This window comes from Panthera uncia, chromosome D1 (genome assembly GCF_023721935.1).
Source record: "Panthera uncia isolate 11264 chromosome D1, Puncia_PCG_1.0, whole genome shotgun sequence".
Taxonomy (NCBI): Eukaryota; Metazoa; Chordata; class Mammalia; order Carnivora; family Felidae; genus Panthera; species Panthera uncia.
The window spans coordinates 108,355,183-108,364,106 of NC_064808.1; positions in this window are offsets into that span (position 1 = coordinate 108,355,183).

Here is an 8,924-nt window from a genome sequence, read left to right on the forward strand (position 1 = left end):
GAGGGAGAGGGAGAGGGAGAGGGAGAGGGAGAGGGAGAGGGAGAGGGAGAGGGAGAGAGAGAGAGAAGTCTAGAAAGCCAGGACAGCAGAGCTGCTAGGGCTGAATTCTGTGGGGGAAGACATTTGTTGGGCATGTTTTCTGGAAGTCTGTAGCCTAGCTGCCCGGAATAAATATACTTGGCTATTCTCTTTTCCTTTCCCCATAATAGGGTCAGTGGGGTGAGCTCTTATTTATAGAGGAAAACGGTTCCAGGAAATTGGGTAGGTGGTTACAGGGCAGTCTGTTTGTGACCTGAGTCAAAGGTTTCACACTATCCTCTTGAACAGAGAGAGAGAGAGATTTCTTGCATTATTTCTTCCTACCTATATCCTCCTAACAAAAATTTGATGTTTATTTTCCCTTGATCTGTATTCTGATTTGAATCAAATGTTGATTCATGTTTTTATAAATTCAAGCAATTCTCATATGTGCTTTTTTAAAGGAATGTTTATGTAGCTAACTGATTTGCACGTGTTACTAATCATCACAATAAATTAACTGCCAGAAACCACTCATATATAATACATGCCAGGGAAGCAAGACATTTTTTGAATGAAATAAAGTCTAAACAATCAGAAACACTTTAATAGTGGCTTATGTCACACTGGAAGACTGTGTGAGTGTGTTTACACACGGTGCTCACATACACATATACATACACATATACTTAGGCACACACACACATATATAGACATAAGTGTGCACGTGTGTTCATTCAAAGCCCTGAGACTATGATCATCTGTTGACTGAATTCATCATACATGCTGTTGTACCTCTAATTCTAAAATCTCAACATAACTGAGATACAATAAACAAGACAGTAAACAACAGTGGGATAGCACTAAATGCCCGTGCATGGCATTCTAGAAAGATCTGGTTCCACTCTGAGCCAGTATCGCATATAGGTAATCTGTAGGTGGAAAATTCAATCCCAGAAAGAAACATGAAATTTGACATAAGAAAGAAATGAAAACGATCCACTTATCACTGGTATATTTACAAATCTATTTATGTATAAATGTAACATATGAGACATATTACACATGCCTGACATGCTGTTTTCATTCAATAATTCTATTCAGAGGAGGATTTCACAGCAGGATTTCACAGCAGGAGCACAGTACTGTGAGTCAGATGAGGCTCCAGTCCCACTTTAACACGGTTAATTACACAACTTTGGGCGATTTATTTAATCTATCCAATGTCTTGTTTTATCTTCCGGAAAATGATACTAATAATGCCAGCCTCACAGAATCACTTTAGAAGAGAAATATTGTATATAAACAATTACTATCTGGTCACAAAGTGTCCCTTCCACCATCAGTATCATCATGATAATCATTACCACCATCACCATCCCTATTAGACAGATTTTTTTTTTTACTTGTAAATTTTTTTTAGAATAGATAGAGTCAGAAATCAGCTGAAGATGAAGAATACCAAAACTGAGCCACCGAACGAGGGCATTACTAGGAATCAAGATGAAGCTGCCATGCCAGAGGCAGAAACATGCGGAGACTGGGATGTAATTAAGGCAAGGAGGTAAGTAAAGGAAGACGAGAAATATGGATAAACAGTGCCGGAGAACACAAAGAGCAAAGAAAGAGGGGAGTCCACAGACAGCAGGCAGAGGGCTTTGGGGTCAGAAGGGCTTACATGTCGCAAGCCCAAGTCTTCAGGGACTATACTTCTCTTTTCCTTGGTTCAGGCACGTATCTTCAAGTTCTCTGCTTTCTCAACAGCTAAGCAATTTTTTGGACTTGGGAATATGAATTTACAGGAAGAGCTGAAAAGTTATTATTTCCAGGAGATGGAAGTGTACTGTAATGAGTGAATGCAACTTACTCAGTAGTGTTCTAATAGTTACATTACAATGGTCATATGTAAACTCTAATTTCTAGTACTTAAGCTTTGTATGTGAAAGAGAAGTGTTCATTTAATTAATACATATATATATATATATATATATATGTACATATATGTAAGAAAATGCCTCACTTCTCACTGGTGTATTCACATTGGTCAATTTATATGCAAATATAACATCTGAAACTCGCATAACTTTATATGTATGATATCATGCATAAAATATTCCTTGAAAAGAACTCTACAGCCCATCTTTCCACGGACAACATGGAGTAGAGCAGGTAGTTCCCCGTGAACACAAAGATACTGGTAGGGTTCCTACTCCCAAACACCAAATCCTTTGGTGCTAAAGTATTTAGATAGTTCTAAGCTGGCCGAAAAATGGTCACAGCTTCCTTTTGAGTTAATCAGAAGGACCCTATTTCTATCATGTTTTCATTATAAAAAATTAACACTGGAGGGGTGCATGGGTGGCTCAGTTGGTTAAGCTTCTGACTTTGACTCGGGTCATGATCTCACAGTCATGTCAGCTGTGCTGACAGCTCAGAGCCTGGGGCCTGCTTCGGATTCTGGGTCTCCCTCTCTCTGCCTCTCCCCCACTCACTCTCTGTCTCTCAAAAAATAAAGGTTAAAATAAATACATACATACATACATACCTTAACACTGGGCAAGGCACTTTACTGGTATATGGTAAAGGAAGAAATGAATCCCCAACATCAGAGGAAGACACAATTCAGCCAAGCAAAGAATTTTTCCTTTTTCTGTCCATCTCTCCTTTAAAAGTGTAAATGGTACAAAGTTGTTTTTGTCTACTACTATGTACCTTCCTTGTGAAGCATATTTAATGGAAGATGAGACTGACTGGAAAAGGCGATCTACTCAACACCCATCAACACTGATTAGCCTGCTTAATTGGCACCTTCCTTCCCACGGAGAGTATTAAGTCTCATACAAAATGACTTATTATTTTCATTAAATACAGGTGATTATGTCTATAAACAGGCTTCCTCTCTGTTAATAAAAGGATATCAGAACTCCCAAGAACTCAAGGCCGCTACTTTTATTAAATGGAACTGACTGCAGTGATCTATTTATAGATTTATCCATGATTATAAATTGTTTAAAAGCTTTGTTCAAATCACAAAACCATGAAAATAAATCATCTCAAGATTCAGTTATACCTTGGAAAAAAATAATCATGCTGAAGACTGTACAATATTTGGAATGAAAATAATCACTAGGAATCATCTGCCTCTTACTCAACCAGAAAAATACTTTTTAAAATTTTTTTTAATGTTTATTCATTTTTGAGAGACAGAGAGAAACAGAACATGAGCAGGGAAGGGGCAGAGAGAGGGAGACACAGACTCTGAAACAGGCTCCAGACTCCGAGCTGTCAGCATAGGGCCCGGCACGGGGCTTGAACCCACAGACTGTGAGATCCTGACCTGAGCTGAAGTCAGACGCTCAACCGACTGAGCCACCCAGGCGCCCCAAAAAATATTTTTTTAACTCAAAAAATATTGAGCAATAGCATCCTGATATCATATTCCTTTCTCAACGGAATACTACGCCACGTTGAACTTCTGTTAATTTTACAGAAAGATAGGCTGATGTGAAAAGACACTCGGGTGCTCGCATTGAGAGGAGATGAAGTTGCAGTGACTTCTTGATAGTGAACTGGCACCCTCTTTCACAGTATTAAAAGGTATCATATATAGGAAAACAACATGCTTTGAATGATGGCGTTCCTCTTGTGAAACCACCAAAATAGCATGAAGTAATGGATACGATTATATTTTCCACGTCTTTGCTTTGAAATTTGAAAATCCTGGGGCGCCTGGGTGGCTCAGTCGGTTAGGCATCCGGCTTCGGCTCAGGTCATGATCTCGCAGTCCGTGAGTTCAAGCCCCACATCAGGCTCTGTGCTGACAGCTCAGAGCCTGGAGCCCGTTTCAGATTCTGTGTCTCCCTCTCTCTCTGACCCTCCCCCGTTCATGCTCTGTCTCTCCCTGTCTCAAAAATAAATAAACGTTAAAAAAAATTTTTTTAAAGAAATTTGAAAATCCCAAGTCATAAATGACTTGTAAATAATTAATCTGGAAATCTGTTCAGCTCCCACAGCACACACAAAAGAAATGTATCTTGTTTTGAAAGCAAAACATATTCTGAGGTTGGACAAAAGTCTAACCCCGTAAGCAGCCTCATGCATCACTGTGGGAAGCGTTACTCAGGGATGCATCACACAAATACATTGTTATCAAAACGGTGTTTATGAGATCTCCTTCAGCCGGGTGTTCGTGTGCACAGGTTATTAAAAAGTCCAAGTGTCCAGCGGGCAAGTGGCTTAGTGAGCTGTGTCTGTTTTGCACGCTCCACAAATCACAGCAAGTCCACAAAGAAGTCAAGTGCTCACACCTGCACCCTGGGCCACGGCACAACAGACGTGCTCTGACTGGAGGCTCCCGTTTAGGCGACTGAATGACAAAGGTGGAGTTTACACAGCATGGAGACTGAACGGCCCTTTCCACAAAGGCTGAAACGCGTCACCCTCTCCCAGAGTCCACGAGACAGCAGGAGGAACTTGTGCTCAGCAGCCTTGTGACAGAGTCTGCAGAGGGACACCTGTCCTCGTCAAGCGGCCTGGCAGCGAGCCTGCAGACTCACACACTCCCTGAGAGTATTTCGATGAAGGTCGCAAATATTTAGCTATCATTCATTTAGAGGTTAGCGGTATTCGCCTTTATTCATCTGGGGGAAATGATGAGCTGAATGGTACCTTAGTCAAGTTTCCTTCTTGTGCAATGTTGAAAAATGACCAAGTCGAATAAGAGCAAAGAATCTGGCTACAGCGAGTAGATGGCAGAAAACTTAACCTGATTAAGTTCATCTAGATTCATCTAAGATTAATCTAAAACCTTAATGTGGGGCGAGATTCTGGGGTATTATATTCAGCAGTATTGAAGGCTTCTGGGCTCAGCCTCTGGCTTTTCTCTGGAGGCCCAGAGGACAGCTGTGAATTATTGCTTCACCATTCACCTCCTTTAAGTACAGGGCTCTTGTGACGGTATTTGAAATCCCACCAAAAACATGGGCGTGCCCGCTAGCTGGGATAGCTCTAAGAAACAACCAGTGATGCGAGTGTTACAGAAAGAGCACAGGACTGAAATCCACAGTTACCTCAACTCACATGCCTACAAGCAAAAAGTAGATCCTCACAGAATTCCTACAGCAACGGTTCCAAACCATGCCACCACATCGGGATCACCCAGAACACGCATGGAAACTAGCAATGTTCAGTTACCCTCCTCCCAGCAATTCTGCCCTAGGTCGCCTGGGGTTAGAACCACAGGAGCTAACACACCAGGAAAGCTCCCTATGGGAGAGGGCGCTGGCTCTGAGCTTCGCTGGGCACCGCCCAGGGGAACAGGTTCTCGACCTCACAGAACACGGTGCACACCTCAATGCCCTCAGCCTCCATTCTGCTTTCTGCCTTCTCGCTTTTTGTTCAGAATACCTGAGAAACGTGGAATCCCATACAGTTTTGATCTTCCCTCATGATAACGTGCAATGATTTATGTACCTCAACAGTCTTCCCCGAAAGAGAGCCAATAGATTTTCTCATTGTTCTCTGCAATATCTGAATCTCTAAGTACCGAGTGGCAACTTTGCAACAGTGAGTGGTAACATTAGAGGCAAAATACCCTGCTTTTGTCTGATGCATGATCTCAGCGTTTAAATGCATCCACGTGGATGATTACACCTATCTCAGGTGGTCTGTCTTCATTTCTTAAGGTTTCCTTCTATAAACCTTGTACGCATGCTTCATTAAAATACCCTCTGTTACAATGATTTGCTATAAAATCCTATACTTTATCTCTGGGCTGAGTGGTTGATGGAAAAAGGCTCCAATCATTGGAGGGACCTCTGCTCACCACTAAGAAATATCTGAAGAAGGCAGAGACATCGGATTTACTGTGAGAATTTTCTCTGGTAGAATACAAGAGTAGGACTGCCAAGGAATTTTTTCCTATCAGCATAACTACAGGAAATTGTATTGTCAGATAGTTCTTATCCACTGGGAAATAAACTCTCAGAATGTTCACATACAGCCTAAACGAGAGGGCATTTCTATGTGTGTGGACATTATGGGGAGTGCTATGTTTTCCAGGCATAGTGACTCTATTTTTATTAAAGGAATATCTAATGTTATCTTTGATAAAAAAAAAAAAATCCTTCAGCATAAATGTAGTAACTGCCTTAAAATATTTGCTAATTCCAGTATCTGGGCTATCTCAAAGTTTTGATCCTTTGTCTTTCCTCTGGAGAAAATATGTTTTCTTATTCATACGACAAGCCATTGTGAATTAGACCACGGACATAGTGAATTTTTATTGTACAAAACTCTAATTTTTTTTATGTTTCCCCAAAGAGGGCTATTAATTTTCAAGCGGGCAGTTGATGAGGCTGACCGATAGCTCCACAAGCTGGTAGCCCTGTGGTGGACTCAGACTGCCCACCAGCTCTTATGGCCTCACTCAGCCACTCCCTCCACAGCAGGTGCACAGTTCAAGATGCTGCGTAGAACTTGGGGCGTTCCGCTCTGGTGACATCCTTCCGGGGCTGACCCCTAACATTTCTGTGACCTTGGTTGCCTCAACACTTACTCTCGGGTTCCCCGAGTCAAGAAAACTAGAGGTTTCTCTGGGCGTTTCAGATGGTCACCTTGGTGCTAAGCGGAGTTTGCCCTCAGACTGGTGGCCGCAAAAGGAGTAAACTCACTTAGTATTTCTCTCTTTCAGATGCCAACTGCACTTCAGTTTCTGTCTGCATGTGTGGACTGTCCTGTGGCTCTGGGTAGTTTTATTTTTTCCCACATTTTTAAAAACTGAGATATAAATGATTTATAACATGGTACTAATTGTAGCCATACGTCATGATTTTTTTTTTTCAACTTTTTTTTTTTTTTTTTTTTTTTTTTATTTTTGGGACAGAGAGAGACAGAGCATGAACGGGGGAGGGGCAGAGAGAGAGGGAGACACAGAATCGGAAACAGGCTCCAGGCTCCGAGCCATCAGCCCAGAGCCTGACGCGGGGCTCGAACTCACGGACCGCGAGATCGTGACCTGGCTGAAGTCGGACGCTCAACCGACTGCGCCACCCAGGCGCCCCCATACGTCATGATTTGACGCACGTGTGCTCTGCAAAGTGATCGCTCCAGGAAGTCAACAGGTGTCCCCACTCATAGCCACAACTCTTTCTTTCTCCTGACGAAAACTTACTCTCTTAACAACTTTTAAACATACAATATTTCCGCCCCCCCCCACCCCCACTCCCAGATTTTACGGTTGTTTTCTGTGAGAAGTTTGGTTCCAATGGAGCTACTTTACCGTTTCTGGAAGCTTATAGTAAGGGTGTTGTTGTGCCAATTAACTGGCTAGCGAGAGGAGAGTCCGAGCATATAAAGAACTGAATTGGACCGAAATGAAATAAATGGAGTTTCAGCAGTCATATATCTCATTTGAGATCTTTTCAAAAGTTTCCCCACAAGAACTCTTGGGCAGTTTTTCTGGGATTAATATTATCATGAATAGAAAACAAGCAATGGGATTTGGGACACTGTTATAGAGTAAAACTAATGATAAAATTCTTAGCCAAGACTGACCCTGTTAATAAGATGTATTCTTCTTTTTACCTTGGCATGCTTGTATACCAGGTTCACTTAAACCCTAGAAAGAAAAGGGCACCATCAGGCAGCTATTATGAGGCAAGAACACAACCATCATTATATTAGCAGGATTATTAATATACTATTAATACAATATTATTAATATAGTCCTTATATTATAAGGATTCTGAGTCACTTGTATCTGAAACGGACACTTTCCTGTTTGCCTTATAAGTAAGGTAAATTATCTTTTAACTTAATGTTATACAATCTTATGAGCTTACTCTTCAAAAAGAAAGCTAGAATCTTTCAAGAATTAAAAGAAAAGCAGATATGTCTGCCCTATCAATAAATCTCATTGTCAGTATCTTCCTTAACACAATACTATTTTTTTAAAATCATACCCACAGAAAATACAGAAAATAAAATAAAACATTACTTAAAATGGATAGGAAACCAAAAAGAACTCTTAAAACTATTAGGATTTTTATCTGGCCTTTGGGGCTATCTAACAGGCTCGACCAAATACTGAGCTAGCATCTTTTCCCGCTGCTGTTTTCCTCCTCAGGAATGTTCTAGTTACTTATTTTTGAGTGAAAAATATTTCCCACAAGGGAAATGCCTGCACACTTAGACCACTGATGAGGACCAGCTTGTCTGGTCCTCGAATATAAAGTCCCTCAGCTGCTTTCTGCCAGAAACTTCACCCAGTCCTTGCCAAACAACAAAATTACAAGACCATCAGCTCATGAGGAAGTTAGCAATTCTGGACTCTTTAGATAATAGAAGAGATGTTGTGGAACAACATTTCTTGGAACATGACTTCCTTTGGGACATCAATAATGGCTTGCATTATATCCGGCATGTGGTAGGAACAGCACTTTGGTCCCCCGCAGTACGAGACCTTCTCATTCATGGAGAAAGAGTCCAAGTGCATTCACAGTCAGTTAGTGACCTACGAGCCCCGTGAACTGAGAGACCATGGTAACAACGTCCAGATACAAGGATGCATTTGATGGTTTTCACTGTATTCACTCGCTGCAAGGTATACAGTTAATCAAAAGTATGTTCTGGAACAAGAAAATTACAAGTCAGGTCTTGAGCACTGTAAAGATTTTTCGGATAAAAGGGAAAGAGAAACAAACATTATTCTCTACTTGTTGTTCATTTATAGGAATAAATAAAGGCCAAAAAAAAAAAAAAAAAAAGAAATCCCAGAGTGGAAGACTGATTACTAAGAGAACTCTAAATGTACAAGAAGAGGCTACACGGTCAAGAAGAAAACATCGATGATTATTCTATGCTAAGAGGTTTTTTCTTTTAGGAAAGTAACAGCAGTATAAACTTGA